Source organism: Theropithecus gelada, chromosome 15, assembly GCF_003255815.1.
Source record: "Theropithecus gelada isolate Dixy chromosome 15, Tgel_1.0, whole genome shotgun sequence".
Classification (NCBI taxonomy): domain Eukaryota; kingdom Metazoa; phylum Chordata; class Mammalia; order Primates; family Cercopithecidae; genus Theropithecus; species Theropithecus gelada.
Window position 1 is genome coordinate 90,988,847 of NC_037683.1, and position 23,892 is coordinate 91,012,738.

Consider the following 23,892-nt stretch of genomic DNA (forward strand, 5'->3'; position numbering starts at 1 on the left):
AACTGGGCTTTTTTAAAAAAAAAAAAAAGATTTTTTTTTCCTTTCAGTTCAATTGAAGTGTTGCTTTCTAAATACCAAGGACAGTTAATCTCATGCTTTCAAATGGTAACAATGAACCCAACAATCTAAGTGAATAACTTTTTAAGTGTAGAATCCTTTTGTGGACTCCCTATTAGTCAACTTTCTATGGAGTGCAGTTTGGGGTCTTGAGGCATTACCTGTTTGTTAGAGTTTATCTAGAAGGCCAGCACTACTTTTACAGCTCTCTTGACTAAACTTGTTATAAAGTTGGATGGCGATGGATTAGGAAGTCTTGTCTGGTACCACCATTTTTGCAAAAAGATGTCAACTCCATCCCTCAGCTCATTTGATCTATTTTAACTTTAATATATGGATCTTCCCTTAGTCAACAACAGAAAACTCTCACCAGACAAAATGCCTCAAAGGACCTTCCATCGGATCTTTATCAAATTCTCTTTGTGAGTCCACTGGTAATTGTTTGAAGGACACAGTCTCTTCCTTTCTCCACATGTGTGGTTCTTAATCCTGGCCACACTTTTGAATCCTCTGAGGAGCTTAAGATGGAAGTCTCCAGAGATTTTGATTCAATTGGTCTGGAGAAAAGTCCAGGCAGTGCAATTTTTTTTAAAGAAAAAAAAATTTTAAGAGACAGGGGATTTCTCTGTCGCCTGGGCTGGAGTGCAGTGTCAGGCTGCATACTTTAAAAAAGCTTCTCTGGTGGTTCTGAGGCACTGCCCAGGATGAGAACCATTGATACCCAGAGACTACCAGGATGGTTAGGGCTAATGAGCTCACTCTTTTAAAGCATTTATTATATAAGTTATATATGAATACATTTCTTCTTATTTAAAAAGTTAAAATATGGCTGGGCATGGTGGCTCATGCCTGGAGTCCCAGTCCTCCCTTTGGGAGGTGGAGGAGGGCAGATCACTTGAGGTCAGGAGTTGAAGACCAGCCTGGCCAACATGACAAAACCCTGTCTCTACTAACAATACAAATATTAGCTGGGCATGGCAGTATGTGTCCGTAATCCCAGCTACTTGGGAGGCTGAGGCACGAGAATCACTTGAACCTAAGAGGCGGAGATTGCAGTGAGCCAAGATTGTGCCACTGCACTCCAGCCTGGATGACGAAGCAAGAATCTGTCTTTAAAAAAAAATAAGTTAAGATATTACAATTAAATCCTTCTTTGGCCACCTGCCCTGCTTCCAATCCAGGGACATTCTTCCGGGACTCATTCTGTTCATTTACATACATACATACTCATAGATATACTGGTGAATATACACATATATGAAAATACAAATACATTTCATTTTTCAAAATAATTTTAACATGTTTCCTACTATGCATATTGTTCTGCTGCTGTTTTCACCTAACAGTATGCCTTTGAGTGCTTTCCATGTCATAGTTCTCTGTTTTATTACTTTCAACTACTATATGGCATTTGCATACCATGTAGTACTTGAAAGTATTTCTTGTAAATGAAAGTATTTCTTTTAAAATGCCATTCCTGTAAATCTCTGCTGTCCAGTATACTAGCCACCAGCTAAACGTGGTTACTGAGTATTTGAATGAGACTGGTATGAATTGAGATGAGCTAAAGTGTAAAATATAGACCAGATTTTGAAAACTTAATACTAGGAGGAAAAGAATGTAAAATGCCTCATTAATAATGTTTTATATTGATTACATGTTGAAGCAATAATATGTTTCATATATTGGATCAAATAAAATATAATATTTAAATCAATTTCACCTGTTTCTTTTTACCTTAAATTTTATTTTTGAGACAGAGTCTCACTCTGTTGCCCAGGCTACAGTGTAGTGGCACAATCTCGGCTCACTACAACCTCTGCCTCCTGGGTTCAAGTGATTCTTGTGCCTCAGTCTCCCAAAGAGCTGGGATTACAGGCATCCACCACCATGCCCGGCTAATTTTTGCATTTTTGTAAGAGACAGGATTTCACCATGTTGGCCAGGCTGGTCTCAAACTCCCTGCCTCGAGTGATCCTCCTGCCTTGGCCTCTCAAAGTGCTGGGATTAGAGGCGTGAGCCACCACGCCCAGCACTTTTTACTTTTTAAATGCAACGATTTGAAAATATGAAATTACTGATGTGGCTAACACTGTATTTCTATTGAATGAGTCTGCACCAAATAATGGGCATTTAGGCTTCTTACAGTTCATCTGAAATCACAAGAAAATAAGTGCCACAGTGGACATTACAATACATCAGTTGTTCCCAATGGGATGCTATCTGGTAAAGAAACACTCTGGCCACAACTTAGAGGGGTAACTGGCACTTACTGAGTAGAGGCCAGGGTTGCTGCTAAACATCTGGCAATGCACAGGACAGTCTCCCAAAGCAAAGAACTGGCTGGCCCCAAATATCACCAGTGCTGAGGTTGAGGTTGAGAAACCTGGTTAAGTATAAATCCTTGTCCACGTGTGGGAGTGCTTCTATTTTTTTTTTTTTTTTTTGGACAGGGTCTCACTCTGTCGCCCAGGCTGGAGTGTGGTGGTGCAGTCTCGGCTCACTGCAACCTCTGCCTCCCAGGTTCAAGCGATTCTTAAGCCTCAGACTCCTGAGTAGCTGGGATTACAGGCGTGTGCCACCATGCCTGGCTAATTTTTGTATTTTTAGTAGAGAGACAGGGTCTCGTCATGTTGGTCAAGCTGGTCTCGAACCCCTGGCCTCAAGTGATCCGCCTGCCTCAGCCTCCCAAAGTGCTGGGATTATAGGCGTGAGCCACTGTGCCCAGCCAGGAGTGCTTCTTAAAGGTAGATCTTAAGTCATGGAATTGTCTGTGCTTTTGAAATGTTCATACACAACACCAAACTGCCCTTCAGAGTGGATATGCCAATGTCACCTCCCATCAGCAGGACAAGAGAATATTCAAATTAATCTTTAAAGAAAAAGTAAATAAATCCAGCTGGAAAAGGTTGAAAGGCTTCAAAATGTCCACTAAATATTATAAGTTCCTACAACCACCAGCAGGAATGACAATACAACTCTAAGTCCTAGAGTTTTAAGTAATATTTGGAAGTTTTAATCTATCCTCACCCTTTTATGAAATGTCTTTCATGATCCCAAAACATAACTCACTTTGGGTCCTGGCATTGTTCATTTACAACTAACTGACTAGTATATCTCTCTGCTTTACAACTGTGGCCAAAATTTGAATCTTAGGAGAGTGAACTTCAACAATCTCAAATGCTACACTAATTAAAAATAAGAATTATTATTTGTATTTGTCATATACCCAGGGCCCTAAAGCTCTATTCTCCCAAAAATATTGCCCTTGGAATAACCTTCATGTGTAGTAACTGATAACACAAGTCATGTGCCTGGGCCCAGTGTCTGTTCTCAAACATACTACCTATTTATTATTTAGAGATGATCCTGCCAAACAAATCAGCAAGTACAAATACGTTATAAATCTAAATCTGTTATGCAAACCTGGAGGTACGCTTTATGTAAAATGTATTGCTCCCATATGTTTACATTTTACCTAGTCTTTAGGAAGCAAGATGATCGACCTTCTCCAATTTTCAATTTCCATGTTTACAAAAATGCAAATTTTTGCTGACATGATTCGTGTTGCAGGGTTGGTTTTTTTTTTTTTAGTCTGGAGTGCAGTGGCGCGATCTCGGCTCACTGCAAGCTCCGCTTCCTGGGTTCACGCCATTCTCCTGCCTCAGCCTCCCAAGTAGCTGGGACTACAGGTGCCCACAACCACGCCCGACTAATTTTTTTGTATTTTTTAGTAGAGACAGGGTTTCACTGTGTTGGCCAGGATAGTCTCGATCTCCTGACCTCGTGATGCACCCACCTCGGCCTCCCAGAGTGCTGGGATTACAGGCAGGAGCCACTGTGCCCGGCTGTTCCAGGGTTTTTTAAAGACATATCAATGTAAGATACTCGACAGCCATAAGCTCTGTAGGTAAATTCCAACCCTTATCAGCCTCCTCTGCTGTGAACTTCCAATAAAGAACTAACTTTAACAATCATCCTGGAGTGAATCTGAATCCTGAATTCATTCTCAGTATGCATTATAGCAGGCAAAATGAGATGAGAGCTACAAATAATTACAGTTAATTGTAACTAGTCACCATTTTCTCCTACGAGTTTTAAAAAAACATGTTTGGGGGGCAGTTCTCCAGAGTAAAGTTATTCCGGCCGGGCGTGGTTGGCTCACACCTGTAATCCCAGCACTTTGGGAGGCCAAGGCGCGTGGATCACCTAGGTCAGGAGTTCGAGACCAGCCTGGCCAACATGGCAAAACCCTGTCTCTACTAAAAATTCAAAAATTAGCCGGCCATGGTGGTGAGCGCCTATAGAACCAACTACTCGGGAGGCTAAGGCAGGAGAATCGCTTGAACCCGGGAGGCAGAGGTTTCAGTGAGCCAAGATTGCACCACTGGACTCCAGCCTGGGTGACAGAGTAAGACTCCATCTCAAAAACAAAGAAACAAGTATTCCATTATGGCCAGCAAAAGTTTGTGATAATGTTCTTGCTCTAAATGATATTTATTGCTCTAAAATGATATTTATTGCTCTCAAAATATCTTGCTCTAAAATGATATTTATTGACTTTCCTATTTTTGGCCTAAAAGATTCTAAATAATTTGTTCTATGGAGGTAGGGAAGAAGAGGAGGAAGGAAGATTAGAAAGAAGGAGGTGGGCTGGGCGGTAAGCTCCCTGAGACAAAGTGGTCTTTCTTGTTTATCACTTTACCTGCAGCTCCCAGAGCAGGTTCTGGCTCATCCAGCATAGCTCAAATACTGCTTAAAGAATGTTAACTGGCCAGGCGCAGTGGCTCATAACCTGTAATCCCAGCACTTTGGCAGGCCGAGGTGGGTGGATCACTTGAGGTCAGGAGTTCAAAGACCAGCCTGGCCAACATGGGGAAACTAAAAATGTGGGGGCTCAGATATTTCCAGTGGGAATATAGAATCTCACTCTACTAAAAATACAAAATTAGCCAGGGGTGGTGGCACACGCCTGTAATCCCAGCTACTCGGGAGGCTGAGGCATGAGAATCACTTGAACCCAGGAGGCAGAGGTTGCAGTGAGCAGGGATCATGCCACTGCACTCCAGCCTGGGTGACAGAGCGAGACTCCATAGAAAGAAAGAAAGAAAGAGAGAAAGAGAGAGAAAGAGGAAAGAAAGAAAGAAAAGAAAAGAGAAAAGAGAAGAAAAGAAAGAGGGAGGGAGGGAGGGAAGGGAAGGAAAGGAAGGAAGGAAGGAAGAGGAAGGGAAGGAAGGAAAGGAAGGAAGGAAGGAAAGCAAGGAAGGAAAGGAAGGAAGAAAATTAAGTTGTTAACTATTAAAAAAGTTACCCAGGTAAAAATATATACAAGTTAAATCCAAATTTTGATTCAGAAATGCAAATTCGGATCTGGCAAATCTATGGCATAGAATCTGCTGGTGGGGAGGGCAGAGCCCTTCACAACAGTTAACCTGAGGAGGAAAGGCTGACTGGGCTTTCCTAGGTGCAAGAGATGGGGCAGGATGGCGAAGTCTCTCAGAATTTACAGGCGGGGAGCTCCCTGGGTTTGTCCTGCTCATGGGCCACAGAGCTGAGGAGCAGGCTGCAGAGGAGATGGGGCTGCCTTCAGCAAACCCCCTTTAGCTGGTCTTGTGGAGGGAGCAAAGACACAATTGAAACAGCAAAGGTGCACTTCAGAAACCCCTAGGGGGATGCAATTTGGAAAGAGACTGTGATGCCACTTCTGAGATCAGCAGGAGTCTCTGCTACTCAATACTTTCAGGTGGATCTCCAAATCAGACACGTTTTTCAATGCCCAGGCAGAAAGAGCCTTCTATTTAGCCCAGCTTTGACGAGAAACCCAAGTCCCATATGTTCCTTCTCTTACTCTGTTAAAAGGCTCTACCACCCCAGATGCATTTTAAACTGAATCTCCAGCCCCATGAATCTCTTTTGCCTTTTTTTTTTTTAATGGGGTTGGGGAAAAAAAGGTTCCCTCCCCATAGAAGGTGGGTTGAACTTACTATTGCTATTAATATACGTTTCAAGCATGCTCTTCCCTTGATCCTGGTTGTGACGTGGTAACTAGCAAGGCGGCCAGGGGGATGCAGTCCTATTAGCACAGCAGCATAGGCAGAGATCATTGGCATTGGAGGAAAATACCTACTGCTGGATGTGCTGCAGCTACTCCTCTCCAGTGCTGGAGGGGCCAGAACTGTCCTGCCCAACAAGTTTCCTGAGCACCTACTATGTGTTGGGAACTGTGAAACGGGTGTGAACGACAAGGACACAGCTCCTGCTCCCCAGGAGCTGACAGAACGGTCAGCAGGAGACAACTGCACAGGAGGCCACTCATATAGTGAGTTCTGCCGACAGGGGCTGCTCCAGGGAGGAATTAAGGTGGAAGGAATGAAGGGCCCAGGCTATCTTGGGGCTTTGGTTTCTCCCCTGGGTTCAGTACTTCAACGGCTGTGTCTGGCCCCCTAAAGCGAAAAAGAGTGCCATCTCCTCTTGGAGGAGGGTAGTGGGGGATATATGTTTTTCTTTTTTCTTTTCTTTTTTTTAAGACGGAGTTTCGCTCTTTCACCCAGGCAGGAATGTCGTGGCGCAATCTCGGCTCACTGCAACGTCTGCCTTCCAGTTTCAAGCAATTCTCCTGCCTCAGCCTCCCAAGTAGCTGGGATTACAGGCGCGTGGCACCATGCCCGGCCAATTTTTGTATTTTTAGTAGAGATGGGGTTTCACCATGTTGGTCAGGCTGGTCTCAAACTCCTGACCTTGTGATCTGCTTGCCTTGGCCTCCCAAAGTGCTGGGATTACAGGCACGAGCCACCACACAAAAATCACAGAGAGGAAAATGTCCATACATTTTAGGACCAAGAATTGTATTTGGATTGATTTTTGTCATTATTGTTTGCTTGGAGGAAGTTGCCTATCTTTAAAGCAAACAAATAAATATATATATTTACTTAATTCTAACAGCATTTCCCCCAATTTTAACAGCTTTATTGAAATACAATCAACATACTATAAATTTACCCATTTAATGTGTACAATTCAATGGTTTTTAGTATATTTACTGAGTTGTGCAATCATCACCATAATCTCATTTTAGAACATCTTATCATGTTTTAAAGAAAGAAACCCCAAAAGAAACTTTGTACCCATTAGCAGCAACTCCTTGCCCCCACCACTGCAGCCCAGGCAACACTAATCTACTTTGTCTCTTTTTTTTTTTTTTTTTTTTTTGAGGCGGAGTCTCGCTCTGTCGCCCAGGCTGGAGTGCAGTGGCGCTATCTCGGCTCACTGCAAGCTCCGCCTCCCGGGTTCCCGCCATTCTCCTGCCTCAGCCTCCCGAGCAGCTGGGACTACAGGCGCCGCCACCACGCCCGGCTAATTTTTTGTATTTTTAGTAGAGACGGGGTTTCACTGTGTTAGCCAGGATGGTCTCGATCTCCTGACCTCATGATCCGCCCGTCTCGGCCTCCCAAAGTGCTGGGATTACAGGCTTGAGCTACCGCGCCCGGCCTACTTTGTCTCTTTAGATTTGCCTATTCTGGGCATTTCATATGTGGAATCATGCAATATATGTGTTCTTGTGTGTGTGTGTATAATTGGCTTCCTTTATTCACATAATTTTTTAGGTTTATTTATCTGGTAGCATGCATCAGTACTTCATTTTTTTTTAATTGCCAAATAATATTCTATTATGGCTATTCCACATTTTGTTTATTTTTTCATCAGATGATAGACATTTGGGTTGTTTCCACTTTTTGACTACTATGGATAATGATGCTATGCAGATAAGTTATCCAGACAAATCTTCCATTCTTCCTCTTTCTTGGGTCAGTCCTACCTTTAGACATTTCTTTTTCCTCCTTTCTTTCATAAGATGAAAGGAAATATCATATATCCATCATAGTTTTATAGAATACATAAAAAGACACAAATTCCAAGTTGGCCGCAAAAGGTATTTTAGAAGAGAGGCTTTGTTTCAATGTGTAATAAACTGATGTGTGACCTGTGATCCAGTTTTTAAAAATATTTATGTCAGAATCACAGTCTGCAATTAGAAACTAAAATTAACTAGCAACAAATAAAATAAATTAGTTTGAATTAGCCAAAGTAATCAAGTCTATCAAAGAAATTAAATATATTAAGCAATAATTAGCCTAAACATCATCCCATGCCTTGAAAATCTTGCAAAAACTTGGTGTCTGTATGCCTCCTGGGGACTCTGTACATTTTTAAATGAGGTCAGGCCAGATCCAATTAGGATGCTCTGAATGCTTTGGGGTTATAGTTTAATGAGTTACAGCAATAATTTACTAAATGTTCCATTGTGGCTTCATGGAGATAATATTACAGGTAGATAGCATAGGTCTATAGAACTAGCTGATTAGGATTTGCAGAAATAAACTATGAATAGTAAGCCAACAATACACTGTCAATGCTAAATAAATACTTAGTGATATTATCTCAGCTAAAATGAGATTATAGGTCACTTTAATACTCTGCTTGAAAGTTATTTTTATCAATCCTTGAATGCTTTCAGAGAATAATCTGTTAAATTTTCTGCATCATAGATGTTGGGTTGCAGGAGAGGGGAGCATTAAAAGTAAAGCTCTAGGTTTCAGGCAGGGTGCGGTGGCTCACGCCTGTAATCCTAACACTTTGGGAGGCTGAGGCAGGCGGATCACCTGAGGTCAGGAGTTTGAGACCAGCCTGGCCAACATAGTGAAACCCTATCTTTACTAAAAATACAAAAATTAGCCAGACGCAGTGGCAGGCACCTGTAATTCCAGCTACTCAGGAAGCTGAGGCAGGATAATCACCTGAACCTGGGAGGCGGAGATTGCAGTGAGCCAAGATTGCACCACTGCACTCCAGCCTGGGCAACAGAGCGAGATTCCGTCTCCAAAAAAAAAAAAAAAAAAATCATCTAGGTTTCAGCTTCCACTAGGATACAACTGATCTGTGCTCAAGGGATAAGCTGGCTCAATTTCTCCAGGGCATCTGCAGGCTCCATGACAGTGTGATACTGGAAGGAGGGAAGGCAAGGGATGAGCAATACACTGAGGGGAAATCTTGCACCAAAATCTCTAACCATGGGCTAGGATGCTGGACATGGGTCAAGAATCATCACAAAGTTCAAAGACAGTGGCCAAATGCAATTAGACTTTCGTACCACTTAAGCACTACCCTTTGTTTTTGTAACTTCTGTCTGCTTCTCTGTGGTTAATAGACCAGAGGTTGGGGAAAACTTTGGTGTTGGCATGTGACTAACTCCACTTTAGAGAAGAGGGTCAGGAGAGAAGGCAGCATATAAGGAGCTTAGAAAAAGAGTAACCATTGTACTATTCATATATATCTACAAGTATCTATGTATCTCTATACATCCCATAACCTCACGTTGTAAACCTCAAATATCCACAACAAAATTTATGTTTAAAAAAAGATATGGGTATCATGCCATGTACCTGTAATTCCAGTATTTTGGGAGGTTGAGGAGAAAGGATCACTTGTGCCATGAGTTCAAGACCAGCCTGGGCAACATAGCAAAAGCCCGTCCCTAAAATTAAAATTAAGCAAAAAAGAGAGAGGACCAGCCGGGTGCGGTGGCTCACACCTGTAATCCCAGCACTTTGGGAGGCCGAGGTGGGCGGATCACAAGGTCAAGAGATTGAGACCATCCTGGTGAACATGGTGAAACTCCATCTCTACTAAAAATACAAAACATTAGCCGGGTGTGGCGGTGTGCACCTGTAGTCCCTGCTACTCGGGAGGCTGAGGTAGGAGGATGGCATGACCTGGGAGGCAGAGCTTGCAGTGAGCTGAGATCGCATCACTGCACTCCAGCCTGTGTGACAGAGCGAGACTCTGTCTCGAAAAGAGAGAGAGAGAGAGAGAGAGAGAGGACCTACAGGAAACACAGGCAAGCTGCCACTGAACATAAGCAAGAGCATGACACTGAAACCAGTCTCAGCAACAGGACAATCAAGCTGCACCTCGACGGTATTTAAAGTTTGAAGAAAAAGGCAAAGTAAAGTCTAGAGAGATCATTACTTTCAGTGGTTTACTTCCAAATTAAAAAGTTGTTTGATTGGTAATTTCAAAGCCAATGAAGGTTTGTGTTTCCTGCCTTCCCGGACTGCCATGGGTCTGGAGAGGTGATGTGATTAAATACAGGCAGTAGTTTACAGCTAATGATGACCAATGGAAGAAAAAAATATTTCTACAACTTGAAATTCATATATTACATATACTGTTTCTCCTTGCATTTTAAATGTGTAGGGATATGAGGATTAATGTAAGTATATTTCTTTTTTTCACTTGAAATGGGTAGAAACAAGGATTCTCATCAATTGACACTATCAGGAATATTTGTTCATCTTTGAGAGTCTCATTAGGTATAATTAACAGTAGCCATCACATCAGGCAAGCTCTGGAATCTACGTACTTAATATAATATTTTTCTTGTTTATTTGCAGGCAGGCAACCTTCCTCCATGCTGCAGCTATGCTATCCGTGACATGTGGCCTCCAACATTGCTACAACAAAAGAAAAACAGGGGAGTTTTATGTGCCTTGACCCAGATAAGACTCTCTCCTCGGAGTCACATGACTCTAAAATAAGTGCAAGGGAGGTGGGAAAACTTGGCAAGTACTAACTGTTAGCTGCTTCACACCCAACTTCCTATAGAAGAGTAAATCAGCCAGATATCCACCCTATAGGGGGGAAGTAAATAAGGTTGCCAAGAAAACTTTTCTAGAGGAGGATAGTTTGAAATCACTAAGCATAGCTGGAGACACAAGATAATGGTTTCACGCTTCATATCCTTACTCAGTGTCCAGAGTTGGGGCTCTGGCCCAGACAAGGAGTGGCAGGTAGCTGGTATGGCCCCATTTGACTTCATATCTGGCTAGAATACAAGTTTCTCAACTTCAACTCCAATGTCATCAAAACTGGACATTAGCCAGGCATGGTGGTGCATGCCTGTACTCCCAGTTAGTTGGACGCTGAGGCAGGAGAATAGCTTGAACCTGGAAGGCGGATGTTGCAGTGAGCTGAGATTGTGCCATAGCACTCCAGCCTGGGCAATAAGAGTGAAACTCCATCTCAAAAAAAAAAGAAAGAAAGAAAGAAAAAGAAAACTAGACATTACATATTACTTCCTTCTAGAATGAAAGACTCTTATTGAGATATCAAATTTGCCTAAACTTTTCACATGAAAAAAAATTTACTTCCAGGTCTTGCTTGACAGTAAATGTGTATTAACTCTTGTAAATTAAAAATTGCTTGAAGATTTTTTTTTTAAACTATTGATATCGATCTCCTATTTCAGGCCAATTGAGTTATAATGTCTAAAGACAAGCCCAAACAATTATTATTTTTTTTAAGAAGCTGGGTAATTCTTAAAAGCAGTTAAGGTTGAGAGGTTCTATTTCAGATGTAAATCCATCTCATCTCCTAGAAATTACCACTTTCTATTGATTTTAAGTCTAAAAAACTTTAAAAAGTATGAGTGCCTAAGACCCACCTCAGATATTCTGATTTAATTGATTGAGTTGTGGGGGGCTGGACTTGGGGATATTTAAAGTTCTTCATGTGATTTTAACAAGAAGCCAACTATAAGAACTGCCATTTTGTGTCAACACAGCCATCCCTAAATCTCCTCACCAGACCAGAGGTGGCATGACCAAAATGGGGTTTTGGGAGAAGGGGGTAGAATCTGCACTGTTGGTGCTATCCATGGTGCTGAAATGGTGTTGCAATGAATTTTTTTGTTAGTAACCATGGTGAGCACTTATTGTTTAAAGTATTAAAATATAAAATCTGCTACAGTTGCATTTTTTAAATTGAGAGATGTAAATCTACTGCTAATCACAGAATGACATTCCTATGGATTTTCAATTCAGTATCATGGCTTGTTAAGGGAGAGAGATTGACGGATATGGTGAGGGAGGGGCAAGGAGAAGAGAAAGATGTTGAAAGAGAGGGTAATTTGCTGTTTGTCTAGTGATCAGATAGGACAAAAATAAAGATAGTTATGGCCTGTGCTCTTGGCAAATCCACATATTTTTATTTTTAGTTGATGATAGTGTACTGAATACTGAATATTTTTAATTTTAAAAAATATCTAAATTTTTACATCCCATCTAAAACTCGAAAGCATAATGTTTATTGTTTTATTTTTCTAAGAATATAGAGTGGCTTTTTTGAGGAAAAGCCTATTTCAAGAGTAACATCTTCATTTTATGCTATGTAACAATACTACCACTGAAGAGTTTCAGTTGATGCATTTGTGTAGCTTCATAAAAAATGGGTTAACATGGTGTCAGGGAACTCTAATCATTAGATATGGCCAGGAGGTTAATGTTTCCCACCTTTCCCTCCACATTCTGTACATCATTATCACAATTAAGTTGCCCAGTCAGTAATTTATTATTTCAGGTCTGAAAATCTATGCTCATTTCCTCAAATTTTACAGAGATGCTCTATGTTCCATGATTCATCCAGCAATGACTTGGTAACAAAGGGTTAAAAGGTTAAAAAAAAAAAAAAAAGAATGCTATACACCTTTCCCAATTTATGACTGTTCTCAGAAACAGAGCAAATATTTTCTGGGTTAAATGACATATGACACTATGAAAATATGAGCCTCATATGCTAACCTGAAAATATCAAATATTTGAACCCCACCTTATCAGCAAATAGCTCAGAAATTTATGCCTCTTCCTTGCTAACCTCTAGCATTTTCCATGAGGTAGTAGTATGTGCATGGACAGAAATCTAGTAAAACACACGGAAACACCCTTTGAAACAGTTATAGTCCTGTTTTCTGCAAGCAATTAAAAATTAAGGGCTTTAGGCTAGACACCAGAGGTGCTTGCTAATATGCAGATCCACAGGCTGTTTGAAGAGTTAGTGGGGAAAAAAGTCTCTCATTTTAAATTAAAATTACTCAAGAACTCATTTTACTTATTACCAAGCTAAATGAGCTTGGACACCTGAATTTACTGCTTTGGGGGAAAGAAAAGTAAGTTACTGCCCTATATTTTCTTAAATAGTGTACATTCCAAAGAAAGAATTCCAGATAAATTCTATGTTCCCCTAGATGAAAGTTCAGAGCTTTACCAATTTGGTTAGTATAACAATAAAATAGAGTTCAGTTCTCAGACCTTGCTTTATCCTCCATCTATATCGATATTTAACAAGTTGGTCTCATAAACTCAAGTCTTAGTGGATTCAGGTCAAGATGCTTTCAAAAACAAACACATCTGATCATCCTACAAGGGTGGGACAGCCCTCCCTCTAGGACTGTCATCAGTGAGACATGACTTCTATTCACCAAAGAGGCTTTCAAGAGCCAGTTTACCATCAACACATGGAGAATCATTTTAGCTTAGCCTCCTTAAACTTCTGATATTCCCCATCTGCAGATTAAGCACTCTGAGAACCTTCCTGTTTACTGACCACTTTCAATGAGGGCTCTGTAGAATGGAGAAGCAGGATGACAGAAGGAGTCACAGGAGGTACTTTGGAATTGCTCTTCCCATCAAATGACCTCAAAACTTGTTCTCCCAGTAGTCATGCATTTTTTATGGAAGTGAACAAAGAAATCAAATACTCCTCTCTCACCATTTAAGAGTTAGTATTACTGCAGTATGAAGATACTCATCATCAGAAACCACAGACAATAGGTCAAGGGTTGTCGAGTGAAACCTTAAATGATCATGGCAACAAGTCTTGGCCAGGAGTGGTGGCACATGCCTGTAATCCTAGCACCTTGGGAGGCTGAGGCGGGCAGATCACGAGGTCAAGAGATTGAGACCATCCTAGCCAACATGGTGAAACCCCGTCTCTACTAAAAAAGAATACCAAAATTAGCTGGGTGTGGTGGCGCACGCCTGTAGTCCCAGCTACTCAGAAGGCAGTGGCAGTATAATTGCTTGAACCCAAGAGGCGGAGGTTGCAGTGAGCTGAGATCACGCCACTGCACTCCACCCTGGTGACAGAGTGAGACTCCATCTCAAACAAAACAAAAACAAACAAAAAGATTAAGTCTTGCTTGCCTTTTATCTGAGGATCACTGGGCCTGCCCTGCATCAGTGGCCCTGTGATTTCAGTCTCTCACATAACTCTAGAAAACTCTTATTACATCTAGGGCCAATGACAGTTTTATACTGCTTGAAAACGTGTTTAGAACTTGCTTGATATTGTGCTTCCAGTATGAGTCAACTATTGGAATAGATACAATAGTGAAAAATATCAATCTGGAACTAGAAAAGGACATGTTTAGTCACAGGTTGCTACAACCTTGAGATATAGATGAGCACCATATGTCTTAAAACTCATAAAATTTAAAAAATTGAATGAAGATAAAGAATATTTTCATGCAAATCTTTTCATAGCCTCGGTTTACAGACTGTCCTTGCAACATTTATCCAACTTAAAATCTTATCCTCATATTTCCCATATTGTAGTTTGGTTGAAACCTCATTTCTGCACAAATTTTGTCCCTATGAAGAGGTAGGCTTCAAATACAAAGAGGATTCATTACCAGAAAAGGGAATGAACCAGCTGGGTAAGAAGGGCAGACACTGTAAGTGCACCTAGAATACTGAGATCCAGTCTTCATTAACAATAAGGACTTCCACTTGATGGGCATCCAAAACACAGACAGGTGGACCTAAACAATGCTGTGGCCCTTATCTAGGACTATGGGGTGACACTGGCTATGATGCCTGGGCAACTGCTGGGCCACTGCCTGTGCCCTATTCTCCAGGCCATTTAGCCCTGGGAGGCTGGCAGTGAGCTGCCCGAGATGGGATGAGGATGTCTCTACCCAGGATCTCTGAGATCTAGGGCATCAGTCCCACCCTATGTCATGCCTATGAAGTTGGAATACTGGAGCATGTGACTGGCCCTCAGGCACTGAGAACAAATAAGAGGTCTTCACACTAAGGCTGGGCACAACTGAATGCAAAGGAGCAGAGCAGGTGGAGTTGACAACTGTCTTCAGATGAGAAGACACTGCCAACAAACGCCTCAACTATTCTCCCATACCCACAGGCTACTGGGAATAGACCTCTCTGCAGGGCAGGTGTGTATAGGGAAGGGGTTGCCTCAAGTCCTGCCGTTCCCCAACAACAGACAAAGATTTGGAACCAGAGACAAGCTGCTTGTCCGAACTGATACTGGTTCTGGTTTCATGATCAATGACCTTGAGGCACATTCTTTTAATTTCCCCAAAATCTAGTTTCTCCAGTTTCATAAAGTGATGTTAACTTTGCAAATTCAAAGGAAATCTTGATGTCTGCAAGTCCCTGGTCTTGGGCTTTTCAAAGACCCATTGTTCTTCCTTCAGCCATTTAAGGTTACTTTCTACAACTAGATGCTACATTTTCCCCCAGATAGACATTTCAATGACAGTCTCACCAAGATGCAAAAATAGGCTCAATTTTATGTTTCCTTTAGGTCTGCTGACTCATTTATTTAAGTCAATGGCAAGTCCTAACTTGTTCCATTGTGAAGTGCTTGGACAGAAATTACTGCTATTATAACAGTGATGTTTCTACACTTTCCAGTGATGCCCCTTCCTTGCAACCAATCCCCTTGCTAGGTGATTCATTTCTATCCTTCTCCAATTCCTCTTGGGGGCACACTTGAATCTAGTCATTTATTCATTCAAAATCTATTGAGAACCTATTACGAACCAGGGCTTTGGGAATTTTTGTCTTCTTCTGACAATTTTTAGGTGGGCTGGAAATATTCCAGGCCCACTTGTAGCTTTCTTCCATTCTCATTTAATATATAGCACATAACTAGGGTGACCATATGTCCTAGTTTGCCTGGAACAGTCCTAGTTTGTGCCTGCTATGCAAGCATAGATCTCAATAGTGCCTACTTGGGTCATAGACCACTCTGGGTTGCCGCTGCCACTGCTGCCATAGTGCCAGCCCCCTGGGTCTCTGCAAGGCCAGGTGATGCTCCAGAATGGGAGATAAGCTGATTTGGGAGCAGACTGAATCCAGCTTCATTCAACATTACTACCAGTTACTTGATAAAGATAGAACCCAAGTAGGTACAATTTACATTGATGCATCATGCCTTATGTGGGAAGGACAGCAATTCCAGGGGAAAACTGCCATTGTGGAGAAGTTGTCTAGCCTTCTGTTCCAGAAACTCCAGTACAGCATCACAGGAACAGGACCATTAGCCCACATCAGATAACTGCATCATCAGCCTGGTTGTGGGTGAGCTTAAGGTAGATGAAGACCCCATCACCGGGTTCCACCAGATGTCACTCATGTTCCTATTAAAGAATATCAGTGAAGCTTGGGTTTGCACCAATGACATGTTCAGGCTTGCCCTGCTCAACTTTGGCTGACCTCCTGTCACCCAGGCACTCACAGTGTTTCCTCCTCACTCCTCTTCCCAATACTATTCTCACTCCTCCACATGCTCCAAATATCATACACAAATGAGCAGGGCCACAATGGGAGTGCGCACAGTGTGCTGCTGCCACCAAGGTGTTGTGCATGATGTTTGGATGCTAGACTAGTTGCACCTGATGAGAGAAATTTGTATTGTACCAGTGCATTCCTCAGTAATACACATGCATGCAAGTAATATCAAAGGTTGTCTTTTAAAAGAATCTACTGACGAGTTGCTCTAGTAACCCAAAGAAGTGAAGGAGAAAGCAGCTGCCTCACTGCCCAGACATTGATTTCTCCAGAAGTTTCAATGCTTAAAGATACAGTAAAGCCACACACACACACACACACACACACACACACACACACACACACATAGTGCCCACTTTTACTCAGACTATCTCAGTTTGAATTATAAATGACTTGGTCACCCTAAAGATAACTAGATCTATCTGCAGTTCTCATAGACTTTATGCAGGGTGTGTTTATGGGTGGGGCGGGGGGGATGTGGGAGTGGAAGGAGTCCCATTTACAGAGACCACATGAAACCTTAGTTATGTGCTAGGCTGAGACAGGCTACAAGAGGAAACCATGAAGCTTGCTGCCATCTTTTAAGAATCATGTTTGGAATCAGTTCTTTTCAGAGGGAGCTAACAGAGAGGTTGACAGCATAGACTCCATAGCCAGACCTGTTGGCTCTACCATTTCCTAGCTGTGGGCAAGTCATCTAACCTCTCTGTGCCTTGGTTTCCTCATATGTAAAATGAAGATAATCATAGTACCTGCTTCATGTGGTTGTTGTAAAGATAACATGAGTCAATGTACCTGGCACATCAAAACTGCTATGACATGTTTTCTGCCACAAATGATTGCCCTGAATTCAGATCCAAGTCCAAGACAACTACACAGTGGCTGGATACAAGGGAGGTCAACTTTCAAGGGAATTTTGGTGCGAAAGACTCTGGTTCAGACATTGGCAAAATTACCCCAATTGGATCCTTTTAGGAAGTAAATGTGTGATAAACAAGGCAGGTCACTGAAGTTGTATCTCAAGTTTGGCCAAGTCACAGAATCCTTAGGACCCAGGGTAGCTGAGTGCCCAGAAGAAACAATCATCCATTCCACACTCCTGTGGATGCTTCTTATCATCTCTCGTCATCCAACTTCATCTGTTGGTAGCTCTCCTTTGCCACCTTAAATAAATACAGGAAGGACGGGCCAAGCTTCATTCACAGAGGAAGAGGTGCATGAAATATCTGGAACCTCAGAACCTTGACATCAGCAGGAACCTTCCTCTTCTGAACTCTTAAATTGTAACATCCTTCTCTTCAATCACAGCGTCAGATCACTCCAGCTCCCTGAAGCTCATAAATACCTTGGGCTCCTTGAAGCCTCCGTTGTTTCACAAATTATTTTTTCTCCATCTTCATTTTCTTTCCTCCACAGCCTGGATCACGTGCCCTATCATTGTAATGCTCTTTCAGCAACACTTTACTTTCACCTCCCAGTGTTTGTCCACCCAAGGCATGAAAGCTTCCAATCCTGGATTGATCCCACTTGGCACAAGAAAACCCCAAAGAAACTGCAGAATATTTTAGGTTTATGCTGCTACTCAGCTATAGTTTACAACTTCAGTGGGCTCTCAGTGGTGTGCTTTCCTTTCTGTGGTCTAACTCACTAGCCTTCCACCTTCATTCCTGTCCTCCACAACTTTACCAACCTCTCCCCATCCCCTACTGCTTTCCACCAGGCATGTAAACACTGTTTCAGAGACACTGACCACCAGGATAGAGTCCAATCTCCTTAACTGCTGTTCATCTGCCTCCCCTGAGATCTTGTCCATTACCTTGAACTGATAGTTTGCTATCACCCAATGACAATTTGCATGCCCATTTTGCATAAGTGTTTTCACTTCTCTCCAGTCCACCAGATAAATGTTTCTGAACTTTTCAAACACAACCCCCTTCACTCCCTCATCCCAGCTGCCACAATATTTAGTCATTTGTTACAGTCATATGACTTGACACCTCCTGTCATCGGTCTGATATACAGACTGATAGCAGGTAATCACAGATACATTGTGCAACACCTCCTGTTGTTACACATGTATCTGTGGTTGCCTAACATGGGTCTGTATATCTGTATTTGCCACAAGACATCGAGCTCCGTAAAGTCAAGGGCCTGGTCTTGCTCATCTTTCTCTGCTCAGGCAACTGGGAAGTCTCCAGGAGACACTCAAAAACCATTGACTGACTGATGGAAACCTCACTCTCTGACTGGCAAGGCTAGGTTTTCACATCTGTACCCAGCTATGTTAAATCAAGATCCCCACTGATGAATGCAGTGCTAGCATCTGAAATCGTTGGTCAAACTGCAAATATAACAGAAGGCAGTGCTCAGAGACTTCCCAGCAGCACTCACTGCTGTGAAGCTCAGAAGTCTTGGGATATGCACAAGAACTTCACCCTATCTCTAATTGGGCTAATTCTCCCAAACAAATGATGAGACAACGCAGTCTTTGTTTTGTGAATCTGATCAGGAAATGCAAGCCAGACATTAAAGACTGAGTTCGGGTTTAAGGGGCTGGGAGCAGAGAAGAAAACAATCAAGGAAAACAAGAAAGCATTAAATTTACACTCGAGGTCATGAGGGCTTCAGCTAAAAAGGCAGATACATAGCAGGCAGCTGGGAAATGTGGAAAAGCTCTGGCAACAGAAAACCCCAATTCAAGGAATCTGGACTCCTCTAACTCCAGATTCCAAAACAGAGGACTTCTCTGCAAGTTCATGAAGTTCCAGTAAAACTTTGTTTGGAATTTTACTTGTTTTATGTTCTCCTTGATTAAGAGGTTAGGACTTTTAAAAACTCTTTTCAGATGATTTCTGTTGGACTCTTTACTGACCTACTTCTGAGTGTATGTGTGAGAGATGCTAAACAGCCTAACTCCTGTGTCTACAAGCTTGAGATGAGATCCCCATCATCTCCTCTACAAGCTTTCAGCCCTCTAACAGACTCCCCCACTCCCAAAAATCCTTGATTAGCCCCTAAACTAATGTTTCTAAAACTTTTCTGTGCATGCCACCTGGGGATCTTGTTAAAAATACAGAGTCTGCCTCGGTACATCCAGGGTGTGGTCTGCAAGCCAGCATTTCTAACAGGCCCCCAGCCAAAGCCATTGCCTCAGGTCAGAGGACCACTCCTGGAGGAGCAAAGTTCTACCCCTCCACTGGTGGACCCAAAAGACATCACCCAAGGGACAAACACGGTGCTCCATTGATGTGCAGGAATAAAGTATTTGAATTTCATGTTACATTTATCTAAAAACATAAAATCTCAACAAACACAGCTAACTAACCTCACTTGGTCCAATGTCAGATTGTGTGAAAAGGAATACTGAGACAAGGGCAAAAATAGAATTCTGCAACTCAGAGCAGTAGACAGCAGTGGACTCACTTGTTCATTCCCATTCAGCTTTCTGCTTAAACAGTGCCAAGAAACTGGAAAAGGTAACATTAAGAATCTATCTCCACCAATCAAAGGTGGTCTAACAGTTCAAAATAATAAAGATTATTTGGAATATGGGCTTATAGTGTTTAATGATGACCTTGGTAGTATATTGCATCTGAAAATAGTATATGCTTATGATTTTAAAGTAATAATCCCTAATTTGAAGAGTACATATGCAAACATTATTTGACTGATGGGGTGTGCAATCCAAGTTTGGAGACTACTGTTCTAAACTACCAGCTTGCCTTTCCTTGCACCAGAGAATAAAATCCCTAGCCTCCACTCTCCCAATCCACCCTGTCTCCAGTCCTGTGACCTACCCTCCCAACCTCCACCACCCCAACCAATATTTCAGCTGAAACAGTAGCAGGAAGAGCCAGCAAGCCCAAACTCAGATGACTGTAAGGGGCAGGGAGGTGTTACAAGAAAGTGGTCCAGATCCAGACCCCAAGAAAGGGTTCTTGGATCTCATGCAAGAAAGACTTCAGGGTGAGTCCATAGAGTAAAGCGAAAGCAAGTTTATTAAGAAAGTAAAGGAACGAAAGAATGGCTACTCCATAGACAGAGCAGCCTCGAGGGCTGCTGGTTGCCCATTTTTATGGTTATTTCTTGATTATATACTAAATAAGGGGTGAATTATCCATGCCTCCCCTTTTCAGACCATACAGGGTAACTTCCTGATGTTGCCATGGCATTTGTAAACTGTCATGGAGCTGCTGGGAGTGTAGCCATGAGAAGGATCACAGATCACTCATGGCTGTCTTGATTTTGGTGGGATTTAGCCAGCTTCTTTACTGCAACTTGTTTTATCAGCAAGGTCTTTATGACCTGTATCTTGTGCCAACCTCCTATGTCATCCTATGACTTAGAATGCCAAACCATCTGGGAATGCAGCCCAGTAGGTTTCAGCCTCATTTCACCCAGCTCCTATTCAAGATGGAGTCGTTCTGGTTCACACGTCTCTGACAGAGGGATCACAGAATCTTAAAGAGGGAAGAGTGCTTACGAGACCAGAATATGCCACCCCAAAATATGACCGTAGGAGACCAGAATATTCCATCCCAAAATATGCCTTTTAGGCATAAGAATTATTTTAAGCTGATTATTTTGAGAAACTACAGACACAGAAGTTCCGAACATAGAGTCGAAGTTTCCTTTTGTAAGGGAAATTTGTATCTACAAAGAAAATATCCGTTCCTAAGGGCGTCTCCCTCTCTGTACCAGGAAGAGAAGGATGACTCACTATAGTCTCTTATCAATGAAGAAGGCACAACTTAAAGCTGCATAACAAACCTTACCCTTCTTTACCTTGCTTTTCCTGGGTAGCTCCCCATAACTGGACTTCCCCCAACACCCTTGTAACCATTTCTCTGACCATAACTCCAATGGCATGATTCCAGCCTCCTGGCCTCTCATCTCTGAATGTGACCTGCTTTGCCTATATGCCTCTGAAGGTATGGAGCACAAAATGGAATTCCTCACCTAAAGTGTGGTATGATCAGCACAGAACAGCACAGGATTATCACCTCCCTTTTCTCAGACAGTTTACCTCTACTAATATAGCCTGTGATGTCTATCCAATACATCCCCTGAATGTTTTTATTGGTGCTTGTCCTCTGCTACATCATCCTCATTTATAATTCCAGATTTCCCTGTTGGGCTGTGGGAGGTTTTTAAACCTTTATGTCGTTAGATTTCATTTATTATTCTTTAGTATTACCTTCTTATGCCTGTAGTGTATTCTTGTTTTTGCCTTCCCAAAATGTTTGCCCTTCTGTCTGTAACAGTATCTCTATTTATTTTCCAGGCAGTCTTAGTGGTGCTAACAATCAAGTGGCTTGCCTTGTTCCGACCTGAGTGTTCTGAGTGTTCACCAAACACTCCCCAGGCTACAACAGCTGCGCTCCCCTCTGAAATCAGGACACAAGAATTGAAAGCAACTGGAACAGATACATCACTTACTCCTGGTATCCAGAACCCCAGAGCATCTTTCCTATAAATTGGTTGTTCAACTTTTCTTTCAATTCCAGGAGCTCCCCAGTATCAGTTTCCCATTGTTGCTATAACAAATTACCACAAACTCAGTGGCTTAAAAGAACACCAATCAGGAGTCTAGCATCCAAAATATATAAAGAGCTTTTTTTTTTTCATATATATCCATAACATATAAAGATCTCTCACAACAACAAAAAGATAACCAGCCCAATTTTTTAAAAATGGTCAAAAAATGGAGATTTCCTCAAAAAAGATATATATAGAGAGTCAACAAGCACATGAAAACATGCTTGACATCATTAGTCATCAGAGAAATGCAAATACAATTCAGAGTGAGGTGCTACGTCACTCCCACTAATGAAGTGGCATTGTTGTCTGGGGTAAATACCTGAGGTTCATTGTCCCACACCAAGGGAATCAAGGACACAGACACACAAAAAGTGAGTTTAAGAGCAGAGGCTTAATAGGCAAAAGAAAGAGAACAGCTCTCTCTCCTGCAGAGAGAGAGGGGCGCCCGAGTGGGCCTTCTAGTCGGTGGCAAAGTGCACCGGATTTTATAGATGAGCTTGAGGAGGCAATGTCTGATTTACATAAAATTAGTTGGACCAGGTGTGTCATTTACATAGTGCATGAAGAAGCTGGCCACCCCACCCTAACCTTTTATTATGCAGATGGGTTCTCTACCTGGCCAGCACCATGTTGCCTGTTCCTTTACTGTACCCGTAGTTGACAGGAAAAGGAAGATGGAGCCTCCATGTTGAACATGCCTGGTCCCCAGGTAGCAATTTCCTATTGGCACAGCTGCACACATTCACCCGTGCAAGCTTCCAACTGGCTTACCCATGTCTGCAGCTCGATTTTACAGGCTGTTTTGTTTTGTTTTTAGAAAAGAAATGATTTGGCGACTGCTTTTTATTAAAAGGAAAACCTTACTAAGGACTCTCTTACCCTCACTCTCTGCCTAAATAATTTCTTTCTAGCTCCTGTATCATTTGGATAGCTATACTTAAAGAAAAAGAAAAGAAGTGTTGATGAGGACATGGAGAATTGGAAACCTTACACATTCCAGTTATTTGGTGGGAATGTAAAATGGTCAGCTGTTATGGAAAATAGTTTGGCAGTTTCTCAAAAAGTCAAACAGAATTACCACATGACCCAGCAATTCTACTTCTAAGCATCTATACCCCCAATACTGAAAGCAGGTACTCAAATTAGTATCTATACACACAGGTTCATAGCAGCACTATTCACAATAGCCAAAATGTAGAAACAGCCCAAATATCAATTGATGAATAGCTAAAGTTATTGTGGTATTTATATACAATGGAATATTATTCAGCCATAAAAGGAATGAGGTACTGACACATGCTACAACATGGGTGAACTTTCAAATATTTGCTAAGCAAAAGCAGCCAGACGCAAAATGTCACATATTATAAGATTCGATTTCTATGAAATATCCGTAGTGACAGAACACAGATTGGTGGTTACCCTGGGCGAGGTGGGACAGACAGATGGGCAGCGACTGCCTAATATGTATGGAGTTTCTTTCTGGGCTGATGAAAATGTTTTGGACCTAGATAGAGTGTTTGCATAATACTGTGAATGTACTAAATGCTGCTGAATTGTTTGCTTTAAAATGGTTGCTTTAGTGAATTTCACTGCAATTGAAACACACGCACATGAGCATACATATACACACACACACACGAATTTATTCTCTCATAGTTGTGGATTTCAAAAGTCCTAAAACCTAGGGGTTGGAGGGCTCTATTCCTTCTGGAGGTTCTGGGGGAGGCTTCATTCCGTGCCTTTTTCCAGCTTCTAGAGGCCATCTGCCTTCCTTGGCTTTGGCCCCTTCCTCCATCTTCAAAGCCTGCAGTAACTGAAACTAGGCCTCACAAAACCTAAAAAGTTAGCACCAGGTGGCCCT

At 42.0% G+C, this 23,892-nt stretch overlaps 1 protein-coding gene and 1 pseudogene across 1 annotated transcript in view; one reads left to right on the forward strand and one right to left on the reverse strand.

Annotated features, from left to right (window-relative positions):
• The window catches only part of GNA14 (G protein subunit alpha 14), a 220,631-nt gene that overhangs the window by 136,361 nt on the left and 60,378 nt on the right, over positions 1-23,892 (reverse strand). The gene's annotated exons all lie outside the window — the stretch shown is intronic.
• On the forward strand, positions 16,018-16,411 carry LOC112608037 (annotated as a pseudogene).